This window comes from Pelodiscus sinensis, chromosome 25 (assembly GCF_049634645.1).
Source record: "Pelodiscus sinensis isolate JC-2024 chromosome 25, ASM4963464v1, whole genome shotgun sequence".
In the NCBI taxonomy this organism is placed as follows: Eukaryota; Metazoa; Chordata; order Testudines; family Trionychidae; genus Pelodiscus; species Pelodiscus sinensis.
The window spans coordinates 18444130-18457815 of record NC_134735.1 but is presented as its reverse complement, the minus strand read 5'-3'; the positions used below and the strand labels follow the sequence as shown (position 1 = coordinate 18457815).

The 13686-nt window shown below is 62.3% G+C and overlaps 1 non-coding gene across 1 annotated transcript; it reads left to right on the top strand.

Annotated features, from left to right (window-relative positions):
• Nucleotides 1-11689: 11689 nt before the first annotated feature.
• Nucleotides 11690-11761, top strand: TRNAM-CAU (transfer RNA methionine (anticodon CAU)). Its single transcript has one exon. It is a non-coding gene; the product is annotated as a tRNA-Met (tRNA).
• The last annotated feature ends 1925 nt before the right edge of the window (nucleotides 11762-13686 follow it).

Genomic DNA, 13686 nt, shown 5'->3' with positions numbered 1-13686 from the left:
ATCACCTGGTCCTCAGCCTCTCTCTGCTGGCCGCTCTTAGGTGTCCGCCCTCATGCTTTAGGTGTGTCCTTGGCCCATTCAGTGCCATTGTCCCACAGGGCCTCGCTAATTAGCATGTCCACAGGCCGGGCTCTGCCCAATGCTCAACCACATGCAGAGAAATATTCAGGATCCACACAGACTACAGATTCCTAACTACACACACAGACGTTATACAACCACATAAATAGCTTACATAGGACTATCAGATAATAAGCTTCTATTCAGCACCCCACATGGCCCCCTTTTCTACCATTTTCTGGGGCCAACACCCCCACCTATGGGTGCAGCAGTGATCTGGCTGCTCCCCTCAAGATCCAGTAATGTGACAGGCAGTGACTGGAGGAGCTGCCTGGGCATAGACTGTAACCCAGGGGCCCACAGTGCAGCAATCATCAGCAGTGTCTGTGTCTCCCCAGCCCCCATTCAGAGCTGAGTACAGGTACCTCCCCAGCCCCCTCCCCACCCCCGTCTCCTGCTCACAGCAGGTCAATAGGGTTCTCCCATTCTTGGGCCTCTGGTTCCCATGCAGCTGCTCCCAACAGGAGTCCCTTGCAGCCCGGCAGGCTGGGGCAGGCCCCATCTCTCCAGCACCAAGGTGATGACGGATACAGACACCAGGAGGAGCGAGACGAGGGTGCAGCCAATGGCCTAGCGGGCAGGAGATGTGGCCGGCCCTGCAAATGGAAAGGACCTGGTGACAGTCGGGTGCAAAGTGGCAAATGGCTCTGCAGTGCCAGCACTAGGCACAGAGCAGCTGCCGTGTAGAGACCTTGGGTGAGTGCCCAGAGGGCTAGATCTACAGGGGATCATGCTGCAGGGGGCATGTTCCCCCGACAGGAGGCCGAAGTGACAGAGGCTGTTGGGGACTCTCCTCCCTTTGCCCAGGTGGTGTTGGAGGAGCAGGGAAGGACCCAGGTTTGCTCAGGCTGCACCAGGACTTGGTGCAAAGGCCTGACAGGAGCCAGCAACGGACACAGCAGCCCAGACCCTCTCGCCTCTCCCCAGTATGGCTGGCAGCTCACAGGGGCGACCCCGCCCTGGGCACGAGGCCTTGGCACCGGCTGTGGGCTCAGGAGGGGGCGGACATGGGACATAAGCGATGCCGAAGGGAGGGGTGTGGGCATTAGAGGCCACTACCATTGCTCCGCCCCCTTCCCCGCACCTACCCCTGCCCCTGTTCTGAGGCCACGCCCCCACTCATTCCACTCCCCCCTCCCTCTGCTGCTTGGGCTCCCCCACCCTCACTCAGGTTCGCTGGCCTGAGGCTGGGGTTACGGTGCAGGATGGCTGGGGAGTGGGGCGCGGGAGAGGCTGCGGGTTGCAGGCTCTGGGACAGGTTCAGGGCAGCGATGGGAGTTTGGGTGCAGACTCAGAGGCAGTTAACTGTGGGAGGAGGATCCAACAGGAGGCTGGGGTTTGGGGTGGGGGGTGTCTACCCCAGCTGCCTGAGAGATACTAGACTGACTCTGGTTTCCTTGTGTCTCCCCGGCTGGGCTCTCACTCCCACTTCTCCTCTCAGGGTCCCTGCCGGCTCCCCTGCTCTATCTGAATGCGTCCCTGGCGCCTCCAACCCCCCCCAAGCCTCACGAATGTGGCCCCGACTGAGACATCTCACTCCCCTGGCACTCCAACCCCAGCACAGATTAACTCTCCTGGGTTCCAGGGAGAGTGGCATTTGCGGGTCCCTCTCAATCTGAGGGGGGGCCAAAAATGAGGGATCCCCGAACCTCAGTCCTCCCTGTCCCTTCCCCTCACCTCAGTGAGGCTTGTGGGCTTTGGAAGAAGGGTTTTTGTATTTTGCTTTTCTCGTGTGTGGTCCCCAACTGGTTTTTCTGGGGGTCAGTGGCCCTGGAGACAAAAAAGGTTCCTCATCCCTGCCTTTAAGAAAGAAAACTTTGAAACCCTTTGTGGTAGACAGAAATTAACATTTTACCTTATTGAAAATGAAGTTTCCTAAAGTTAAAACACCTAATCTGTGTAAACATTCAAATTAAACCAGTCACCCAAGCTCCAGCACTAGCACAATGGCGCCGCGTGATGATGCAATGGACGGTGCGCACCCAGGCTCCTCCCCTCAGCTCTCTTCTGCACCCAACCGCCCCGTCCCAGACCCCAAACTCCTCGGTAGAAATGTGGCCCTTGACCACTTGCCAAAATGCCCCCCCCCCCATTAAAAATTATTGACAAAGCCTGATCCAAATGGTTTTTGAAACGTTATTTAATCCGAATTTAAATACATTCTAAACAATTGGGAGGGTTGGGGGGAGGGGGACGCAGCTGCTGGCTCCTCAGCTCCTTGTGCTCTCACTGGCTGTCTTCCTGCTGCAAGGGAAGCAGAATCCGTCACATTCATCCCTGGGGACTCAGGGGTACTGGGCCCCCCCAGCATTTCCCCCCTCCTCCCCCCTGCGCTGAGACTTGTTCTGCTCTCTGGTCACCCCCCGTCAGGCCCGCAGGGTGAGCTTCTGACCCACCCAGCAGGGACGTGGGGTGGGGGCAGCATGAGGAAAGGGGCGGGGGACTCCCTGAGGGGATGGGAAGGAGACCCTGGCCCTGCCCCGCTCTCCTGCATCTGCTCCGGCTGCTCACCATGTATCCCAGGAGCTGATGGGCCTGCCCATGCAGGGCGTGGGCCAGGACCAGCCCGGCCTGGCTGGGGCGCCTCAGGGGGGAGCGGGCAGCGAGCAGAGCCTTGTCTAAAAAGCAGTTCTCCTGCTCTGGCGTGAAGAGCTGCCCAAAGACCTGAAATCAAGAGCACGGGAGGTTTCAGCTGACGGCCCAGAGCCCGGCCCCAACTCCTGGGGCTAAAACAGCTTCCTCCTTCTGCAAACTCCCTTCCAGACCCTGCACCCAGACGCTCTCCTCACCCTGCACCCCAACCCCTGCCCCAGGTCACACCTTCCTCCTGCCCCCAAGACCCTCCCAGACCTCACCCCCCTCCGCACAACAGAGCAGCCCTAGGCCACTGGCCAACATCTTGGAGCGACCTCCATCAAAAAGTGTTGCCCCCCCCCCGCCCTGCTTCCCCTCCTACGGGAGATCCGGGGCAAGGTGCGGCGCTGCCCCTAGGAAGCGCCGCCCCTTTGAAACGCCGGGACAGCGTCACAAAGGGGCAGCGCCGCCCTGTCCACGGCTCGAATAGTCGAGGGAAAATGCATCGACCATTCGATCAGCGACTCCCCGCTCCCACCCCGCGTCCTACCCGCACGAGGGCCCCAGCCAGCCCCACCCCCGAGCCCTGCCCTGCCCTGGCAGCGCGTCCTTACCTCTCCCACCCGCACGGTGTTGCTGTGCGCCAGGACCCATCTCTCCTTATAGTAGTGCCTGCACCACAGGTCCTCTGCCTGGTGGATGTTGAGGCCTGCAAGAGACAAACCAGGGTGATTCTGCTGGCAGGTCTGAGCCCTTCCCCTCCCACGGGTCCCTGCAGGCATCCCTGGGCAAATGGAGGGGCACAGGGGGCAGAAGGGGAACACAGAGGGACGCATCCCCCCTTGGGCCAGTCTGGGGGAAAAGGGCTGGGTCCCCTCCCCCCGCCGCCGGCACCCTCAGGGTGTCCCTGGGGCCCAGGTCCCGGCTGGGTTCCTTACCCCTGTGGTGCAGGAGGAGTCGGTACAGGCTGTGCACCCCCTTCCGGGCCAGCCGGCTGACGTCTTTGGATGGGTCCGAAATAAAAAGGCCCAGCTGGGCCACGTGGTGACCCATCCTCGGCCAGTCGGCGGAGTTCTGAGGGGAGAGAAGAGGGGGGGTCCCTCAGCATCCTGGGGCTGCACGTCCCATGCTAACGGCCGCCGAGGCGGTTCTGAGCTCGGGGACGGACAGAGACACCTCCCGGGGCGGGGCGGGGCGGGGCGGGGCCGGCCTTGCGAGGAGACAACCCTGAGCAATGGCCCCGACTGAAGGGTCACTCCGGGGGTGGAACAAGGGGATCCACTGACGGCCACTCCCCAGTCTGGGGCCCAGGTGCCCCCCGGAAAGGCCCAGGGTCGCCCCTCCCCGGGGAAAGGAGAACGCGGCCCATTCCCGGCCCATTCCCAGCTCTGCCTCCCGGGGACGCTCCCAGCCCCGCGCCCTGCAGCCCCAGACCCCCCGGCTCCGAGGTCACTTACCTCAAACCCCGGGAGGGTGGTGGCGACTCCCAGCAGGGCCGTGGTGCTGCCAAGGGCCCTGGCTCGCTCCTGGGGCAGGCGGGACTCCAGCCACGGGCTCAGGTGCTGGGGGGGAAAGAGGCAGGTCAGGACCCGTAGGGAGGCGCCGGTTCTGGGCAGAGCCTGGGGCTCCTCTCAGACTGTGCCCCCCCCCCCCAGCCACTGACACAGCTCCTCTCTCGGCCCCCCGAGGAAGCAGGGCCAATGGCCCCGTCCCCCCCACGGGGCTCACCTCCATGATCAGCTGCAGCCTGGCGGTGTCTGGGGACTCGGCGAGGAGGCTTGCCAGTAGGGCCTGGAGGTCGACGGGAAGGGCCCGGATGAACTGCTGCAAGACAAGGGGGAGCCCTGGGTCAGAGGGGGGTTGGGGAATCCAGGCCACCCGCTGGCCCCGGGGTGCAGCCTTGAGCAGGGTCTGAGCCGCCTCGCAGAGCAGGGAGGAGCCCAGGCTGGGCATGGAAGGGACGGGCCCCCAGGGAGAGCAACGGGAAACCTGGAGGGAAGGATCCAAACCTGCAGCTTCTTCTCTCCCTCTGCCCCCACCCCCACTCCTCTCTGGAGCTCCAGCCCAGCCCGGGAGCAGGGCCCGGAGGGACGTACCTGTGTGTGGATGGGCTCCTGCTGCCAGTCCCCAGACACAGTCTGTCCCACGGCCGCCCTCAGCAGGGGGCTCAGGAGCTGGGCCTGTAGGGGAGGCTGCAAGGTGCTGGCAGGAGAGAGGGGCAGAGACTGTTACTTCAGCAGCAGGGCTGTGTCCAGACTCAGGGGGTTTTTCGGGAAAAGTAGCCTTTTTCCGAAAAAACATCACCTGCGTCTAGACTGCAGTCGCGTTCTTTCGAAATTAAATCGAAAGAACGCGGCTTTTCTTTCCACGGCGGTAAACCTCATTTCACGAGGAAGAACGCCTTCTTTGGAAAGTGCTTCTTTCGAACGAAGGCGTTCTTGAATGGAACTAGGGCTTCTTCCAAAGAGAGCATCCAGACTCACTGGGTGCTCTCTTTCGAAAGAGGCTTGCAGTCTAGACATAGCCCAGGAGACAGAGACTTTCCCACTCCCTGGTCAGGGGATCTGCTCTGGGGGGGAGGCGGCGGGGGGGGTCGGTACCTGAGGCTGCAGGCGGCGTTGAGGCAGTCGGCCAAGACCAGTGGGGTGGGGGAGTCCTCCATGATCTCCTGTGAGACCCAAGGAGACAAAGGGGCGTGTGAGGCTGGGGCCCCCAAGAGACGCTCACACGGCCAGCGCCCCCACCCAGCAGGATCCAACCCCACTGCCTCCCGCTGGCCTGTAGCCCCCCTGCCCGGCACAGGGCCCCTCCCAGCACCCCCCTCCCAAACCGGGACCAGCTCAATCCTTGTCCCCAGGCCGTCTCCTGCCCCTCACTGCCCTGGTGACCAGCCTCTGAACCTCCTCCTCCCTGCTCCCCAGGCGCATCCTCAGCAGCCCGCTCTGCTAACCTTCCAGCTCCCCCCCCCCCCCATGGCCCGGGGAGACCCCTCCCTGTTCCGAATCCCCCTCCCTGTCCAGCACCCCAGACCTGCCCCATTTCTGTGTCCCTCCCTCCTCCAGCATCCCCACCCACCCTCCCCATGTCCACCTCCCCCTCCCCCTCCAGCACTCCTGGCCCCACCCATCCCATTTCCAGCACCCCCACCCGCCGCCATGGCCCAGGCAGACCCCTGTCCACCCCACGTATCCCCTCCCCTCCTCCCGGCCGCCGCGACTCGCTCACCACGATCCTGGCCATCATGGTGTCCTTGCAGCAGCGCGGCGCCAGGGTGTCCTCGCCCCTTTGGAGGGCGGCGAGGCAGGCGGGGGGGACGGCCAGGAGGAACCGCTGCAGGGCGGCTGGGCTCTGCACCCCAGAGAGAGTCTGTGAGCCTGGGGCCTGCCTGCCCCCCACGGACAGCTGCAGGGCTCAGGCCTCCCAGGAGTGGAGGTGGGAGCTGCCGGTTGTCCAAGCACCCACACTCCCCCCCCAACTGCTTCCTCAGGCTTGTGGGGGCCCAGCTGGTGCATGACAAGAGACCTCAGCTTGGGGGGCCCAGGTCATGCAGGAGAAGGGGCCCCAGGGGGATCCCCAGGGACAAGCCCCTCCCGGAGGGGGGGACGTGCTGGGAAGGGGCCGGACAATCTCGGGTCCCCCCCGTGTGGAGAAGGTTCCTACCGTGTCCCGGGTGTGGAGCTGCTCTTCAATATCATAGATGGCCCCTTCCTCCACCCGGGAGTCCATCCGCTCCTGGCAGAGCTCCGCCGAGGCGCAGGGGGGCTCTGTGCGGGAGGGAAGGGACCAGGGTGACTCCAGCGGCCAGCAGGGGTCACGCGCCCCCATGTCAGGGACCCAGGGCAGCTTGGGCCCCACACGCCCCTCGCAGGGACCCATCCCCCTTCCACCCTCACATCTGCCAACGCCCTCAGCAGAGCCCCCGCCAGGAACAAGAGAGCCAAGCAGCAGCTCCCGCCCCCATCCATTGCCCTGGCTGCGGGGCAGACACTGGGGCTGCCCCCCCGTGTACTGGGTGAGCCCCTGGGCCCAGCATGTTCACGGCCCCTCACCTGGGTCTGAGCGGCTGCAGGAGGTGGCCCGGCTGCAGCTGGAGGCCCAGGCGCTGCTGCTCACTGAGCTGGACCCACAGCTGCAGGGGCTGGTGCAGAGAGGCTGGGGGCTCCCGGAGACTGGCAGGTCCCCGGGGGCCGGGCAGGGCGATGCCCCCTGGTGGTAATGGGGGCTGGGCTCCTGGGGCAGGTGTTTCTCTCCACAGAGGAGGCCCCAGAGCCACCCTACCCGGCTGCCCCGCTGGGCTGGGTCCCGCCTTCCCAGCCGCCTCTGGAGCCAGGTCCGGAGGGGCCTGGCCGGTGGGCGAGTCGCCCCGAGCTGGTGGGATTCAGCTTCCCCGCCCGCGGGGACGGAGGAGCTGCTTCCCACCGGCCCTGGGGCCATCTTCAGGGCTTTGCGGAACCACAGCCTGATGTGTTTGGCCATGCTGCAAATGAGGGGAGCAAAGGGGAGCTTGGGGCGCAGCCTGCAGAGCGAAATCCAGGGGTTCCAGCTCCCCAGAGCGACTGCCCCCAGCCCCCAAATGGCCCCTTGCTTATCGGCTCGGTCTTGCACAGGCACTTCTGGCCCTTGACCGAGGGCTGGGCCTGCCTGGAACCCAGCCGGCCCCGGGCGGGATCCAAACCCCTGGGGGCTCTTACCTTCTGCAAAACGCTGTCCGGATGTGGAACTCACAGAGGACAAAGCAACTGTGAGCAGGAGACGCACCAGAGCTAAAGCAACCGGGGGTCTCCAAAGTCCCCTGGGCCCGCCCCCCCCTTTTCTCAGCCTGAGATGTGGGTTCCTCTGTGAGGTCACCACCTCCCCACCTGCCCTTTGCCTGATCTGCTGAGGGCTGCCCAAAGCCCCTGTGAGGTCACTGCCCCCCCCCCCACCTCACCCTGCCAGGCAAATGTCCTGCCTCTGGCCACCCCTCTGGGAAGTTGGAGCCATTCCTAGGGGTCCCCCCCACTCCCTGACTGGGCATCCTGCAGCCAGCAGCTCCAGTAGCCCCATAGGCTGCTCCCTGCCCTACACTGCAGGCTTCTTGCACAAGAACTGTTTCACACCGGAGTTCTTGCGCAAAAGGTCTCGTGCAAGAGCACCTCCACCCTGCCATGTGCTTTTGCACAAGAGTGTCCATGGCACTGTGAACGCTTTCTCGTGCAAGAAAGCTCTGATGACCATTTTAGCCATAAAAGTGTCTTGCTCAAGAAGCCTCTGGTGCCCGTCCACGCTGCCTTCTTGCACAACAGCTCTTGCACAAAAGGGGCTTATTCCTCGTGGGGAGAGGAATAACTCCTGTGCAAGAAGCCCTCTTTTCTGATGCTTTACTGCAAATTTACTTGCACAAGAATTCACGTGCAGTGTAGACGCGCCACAAGTTTTTGCACAAGAACAGTTGTTCTTGAGCAAAATGCCTGCAGTGCAGACGTGGCCTTGGTGTCACCCAGCACTGGACTTCCTGGCCAGGAGCAAGAGTTAGAGCCTCCCACTCGCCCCGCTGCCTCTCACGGGCTCCCGTCCGGCCCCAGCCCTGGGCTTTGCCCTAGCGCATCCCAGCAAGGCCTCTGGCCTGCACTAGACCCATTGACATGTGGAGAATCCACCACTGCCCTGGGGCGCTTTTGTCTATGGGACTCGGACTCACAGCTGAGCATGGAGCCTGATTTCTCCCAGGACTTGGGCTCTTTCCTGGCCAGGCCCTGGAACTGGTTCCACCTTTGTCTGCCAGGGACCGATACTGTCTCTCCAGGGAGGCCCTGCAGTGCAGGCACCTTCCTTTCCCCCCTCGGGAGCAGTCATTGTTCTGCACCCCACAAAGAAGTGGGGGGCTCCTGGCTGCCCCAGCTCCAATCTCTGAGCTTCTCTCTCAACGGGGGCCAGGCCTGGAGGCTCTAGTCCCCCTGGGTATGTATTTCTACACTACCCCGCTAGTTCGAACTAGGGGGGTAATGTATGCATACCGAACTTGCTAATGAAGCCCGGGATTTGAATTTCCCGGGCTTCATTAGCATAAAGCCGGCGCCGCCATTTTTAAAAGCCGGCTAGTGCGAACCCCGTGCCGCGCGGCTACACGCGGCATGGGCTAGATAGTTCGAACTACGTAGCCATTCCGAACTATCTGTACTCCTCGTTCCACGGCACGGGGTTCGCACTAGCCGGCTTTTAAAAATGGCGGCGCCGGCTTTATGCTAATGAAGCCCGGGAAATTCAAATCCCGGGCTTCATTAGCAAATTCGGTATGCATACATTACCCCCCTAGTTCGAACTAGCGGGGTAGTGTAGACATACCCCCTGAGACTCACTGGTGCTGGCTCACCCCCTGTCCTGCTCGTGGCTCCGTTGTCCTCCTCCCCGCAGCCCCCCCCGAGCTCTAAATGCTGCTCACATCAGTTCCCCTTCCCCGTGGCCAGGCCCTGCAGGGCTCTGGGGGCTGGTTTGCTGCCCTCAGCCCTGCAGTAGCCTGCTCCCCAGTTTGCAGCCCCTCCCATCATGCGTGGGGTCTCCTGGTACCGGAGGGAGGACGGGGGCAGACCAGGAAGGTTAATTTGATGTTGCAGCGGCAGGAAGAGGAGGGGTGGCGCAGAGGAGCTGTCAGTACATTATCCCAATACGCCATCCCAGTGCAGGCGTCGCACTCAGCTCTACCTGCAGAGGAGTCTCTATCTGCGCTGAGCAGAAAGGGGGTCTAGGACACACACACAAGTAGCCCCAGAACCACGCAGGAGCAGAGTCGTTCTGCGAAAGGGAGAGGTTTATTGGGTCTGCGAGGGCGGCCGTAGGGGGGTGTCGTGTGTGTGCCACTCATCTCCGTCTGGGCAGCGGCACCGGTCGGGCTCAGAACTGGGCACAGGACCCGACCACGGCACCATCGATCTCCAGTGTATCGATCTGCTGGAAGCCGCGGCAGAGCTGAATTGCAGAACGGCTGCCCATTGGCAAAGACCTTGAAATGCTGGTTCCTGCAGCCGATGGAGAGGAACCCACTCCTCCTGGGGGGAGGAGCAGCCAAGAGAGGGACCCACTCAGACCGGTCTGGCAGCGTGACGTAGTGGAACCAGCGCTGCCTAGGTAGGGTTTTACCTCCCCCCAGTCTGCTTCTGAGACCGAGTTTCCCCCTCTGCCCCATGGGCTAACAACAAGGCACTTTACAAACATTCTCTGTGTCATCGGCATTGTATGAAGGGGGAAACTGAGGCATGGAGCGGCATCTGATTTATATAGCTCAACCCAGTCCCCACCCCTCTCGGTCTGCAGGAAAAGAAGCCAAGTGCTCTTGTTCCCACTACTCCTCCATTCCCCTGCTTCCACCTGATGTCAAATACACAAAGCTCACTACTTCTTCTTTCCTGCACTTAAGCCAAGCAGATCAGGATGGGGAGGAGACATGAGGGAGCCCCCAGGCTCTTGCTCTTTCTCGCACATACACACACATATATTACTTTAGAAAATGCCAGGTGTGAGCTAGAGGAGAATCTCCATTAACTGTTAGCACTATAGGGCATATGATACATACATAAAGCATTTACAGTCCATCCAGCAGAGGGCAACAATACACCCCGCACACATGTAGCTCCCCTCCTTTTCCAAATGCCCCAAGATTTAAACTACTGGAGACTACCCATTAGCTGCTAGTTGTATAGGAACTATGGGTATGTCTACACTACAAAGTTAATTCGAACTAACAGCCGTTAGTTGGAAGTAACGTTCATAGGTGCTACACATACAAACCGCTAGTTTGGACTTAATTCGAACTAGGTAAACTTCATTCTACCAGGAGTAACGCCAAATTCGAATTCAGTAGTTGGAATTAAGGGCTGTGTAGCCACTTAATTCGAAGTAGCTGGAGCCCAGCCCTCCCCAGGTTCCCCTGGTGGCTGCTCTGGGCCAAACCAGGAAAACTCCTCTCCTCTCCCCAGCCCTGGGGCCCTCAAAGGGGTAGACTCTGGCCAGACGGCACTTGCCAGAGCCAGCCCTGCCAGCAGTCTCTGCCCCGAGCCAGGGGCTGCAGGATGAGCCAGGCAGCCAGTGCCAGCGAGCCGTCCCCCCGCCCAGTCCCCCAGCACCCAGGGGCCAGCCAGGGGCCGTAGATGGCGCGCACCCTCCTGGTCTAGTGTGGAGGTCATGGACCTCATTGAGGTTTGGGGGCAGGGCCCCAGCGTCCATGATCTCTGTACTAGGAGGAGGAACGTGGCCGTCTACGGGCGCATAGCGGCCGCCATGGCCCGAAAGGGACACAGGCCACCCAGGAGCAGGCGAATCCTGGTGTTCTGGCTGTGGAAGAAGACAGCCACAAGATGGCGTTTGGAGTCACACGGGCGAGTCGCCTGTCCAAGCGGGACCGAGTCCCTTCCAAAGAGAAACCATGGCAGCCATGCAAGTCCAAGGCTGCACAGGAAACCTCGGGAGCTGCGACTGGGGCTCAGTTCGCGCGGCCACGCTTCCCAGGGGAGGCATGAGACAGGCCCAGAGGTCTGCGCAGCAAACAGGCCCGCAGGAGGGAGGCGGCTAAGAACCCGCGCGGCTCGTGCGTTTCTCCCTCTCAGCTGGCGTAGAGGCGGGAGGGGAGCGACACCTGCCCGGCTGGAGCTTTCGCGCTTGGGCTCGGGGCTTAAGCCCTGAGGCCGAGGCCCCGGCGCGGTTGCTGGGAGACGGGCTCCCGTGGCACGGCACGGCCCCTGAACCTTGCCGGCCACAAGGTGACCTCACCGAGGCCGAGAGGGATGGCTTGGAGGTGGCAAAAGGGAGCCCGCTAGCAAGCGCCAGGAGGCCGAGCGTAGCCACGTCCCCGGGTGGGCTCGAATCACCATCCTTTCGGTTAACAGCCGAACGCGCTGACCCATTGCGCCACAGAGACCTCGAAGGGCTTTCCGAAACGCTGCCTAGCAGCCTGCTCCTCTGCCTGGCCGTGCCAGTGCAGCCCAGGTGCTAGAGTGGATTGCGGGCAGTCTAGCCCCAAGGGAGCAGAGTGGCGCAGCGGAAGCGTGCTGGGCCCATAACCCAGAGGTCGATGGATCGAAACCATCCTCTGCTACGTGTGGGCCGGCCTCTTTTGACTCCGCGCCTTCACTCCAGGCTGCAAGTAGCTAAAGGCCAGGCCAGGATGCCGCCTGCGGGGAAGCTCTCGGCAGCCCCCCGCTTCCTGTGTGGGAGGCACGGAGGCCTCCTCTTCTGTCCTCAGGCAACAGGGCTTCCTCCTGCCCTTTTCCCACCCACAAGGGCCGCCGGGACCCGCTCAGGGAGCGCGCCAGGGAGGCTCTCCAGACGCTCGTGGAACAAAGCACTTCTGGACCACGCTACCCAGAGCCTTCATTCAGGCCTAGACAAAACGCCTAGACAGAGAGCTGCCACAGCATCAACACTGGCCTTGCTCTACTACTCCCAGGCACGCCAAACCCCTCACAAAGAGAACTTCTGCCTTCGCCATACTGCTCAACAACAGGACACGCGAGCAATTCCCTCCGACGCGCCGCTTCTCCCGCATCGCCACCACCCACGCTCTTTAGGCACACGCCGGCTGACCAAAACCCATCTCATCCCATCAAAAGCTTCTGCCCAGCCCAAGAGGACCAGCTACGTTCCCGGCTCAATTCATCCCTTACAGTCAGAGCCAAAAATCACCAGCTGACGGTCCTTCAGAATCCTCAATGGAAAGGGGGAGAGGGAATTGTGGGAGCACTCGCCACGGTCTCGGTTGAGGCTTGCAGCAGTCATGGAAGAGAGAGCTGGCTTCGGTCAAGTCTCGGGAGTACGGCCACGGCTTGGACGGGTCCTTCAGTCCTTGGCTCAGAGCTTCGGTTGGTAGCCCACATCCTCCCGAGGTAAAAAAGCAGGAGGGCTTTCCTTCCAGGGCCTTTTGCATCTTCTGCCGTGGGAGGCGAATCCTGGTGTTCTGGCTGTGGGGGAAAAAGACAGCCACAAGATGGCGTTTGGAGTGACACGGGCGAGTCGCCTGTCCAAGCGGGACCGAGTCCCTTCCAAAGAGAAACCATGGCAGCCATGCAAGTCCAAGGCTGCACAGGAAACCTCAGGAGCTGCGACTGGGGCTCAGTTCGCGCGGCCACGCTTCCCAGGGGAGGCATGAGACAGGCCCAGAGGTCTGTGCAGCAAACAGGCCCGCAGGAGGGAGGCGGCTAAGAACCCGCGCGGCTCGTGCGTTTCTCCCTCTCAGCTGGCGTAGAGGCGGGAGGGGAGCGACACCTGCCCGGCTGGAGCTTTCGCGCTTGGGCTCGGGGCTTAAGCCCTGAGGCCGAGACCGAGGCCCCGGCGCGGTTGCTGGGAGACGGGCTCCTGTGGCACGGCACGGCCCCTGAACCTTGCCGGCCACAAGGTGACCTCACGGAGGACGAGAGGGATGGCTTGGAGGTGGCAAAAGGGAGCCCGCTAGCAAGCGCCAGGAGGCCGTGCGTAGCCACGTCCCTGGGTGGGCTCGAATCACCATCCTTTCGGTTAACGGCCAAACGTGCTGACCCATTGCGCCACAGAGACCTCGAAGGGGTTTCCGAAACGCTGCCTAGCAGCCTGCTCCTCTGCCTGGCCGTGCCAGTGCAGCCCAGGTGCTAGAGTGGATTGCGGGCAGTCTAACCCAAAAGGAGCAGAGTGGCGCAGCGGAAGCGTGCTGGGCCCATAACCCAGAGGTCGATGGATTGAAACCATCCTCTGCTACGTGTGGGCCGGCCTCTTTTGACTCCGCGCCTTCACTCCAGGCTGCAAGTAGCTAAAGGCCAGGCCAGGATTCCGCCTGCGGGGAATCCCTCGGCAGCCCCCCGCTTCCTGTGTGGGAGGCACGGAGGCCTCCTCTTCTGTCCTCAGGCAACAGGGCTTCCTCCTGCCCTTTTCCCACCCACAAGGGCCGCCGGGACCCGCTCAGGGAGCGCGCCAGGGAGTCTCTCCAGACGCTCGTGGAACTAAGCACTTCTGGACCACGCTACCCAGAGCCTTCATTCAGGCCTAGACAAA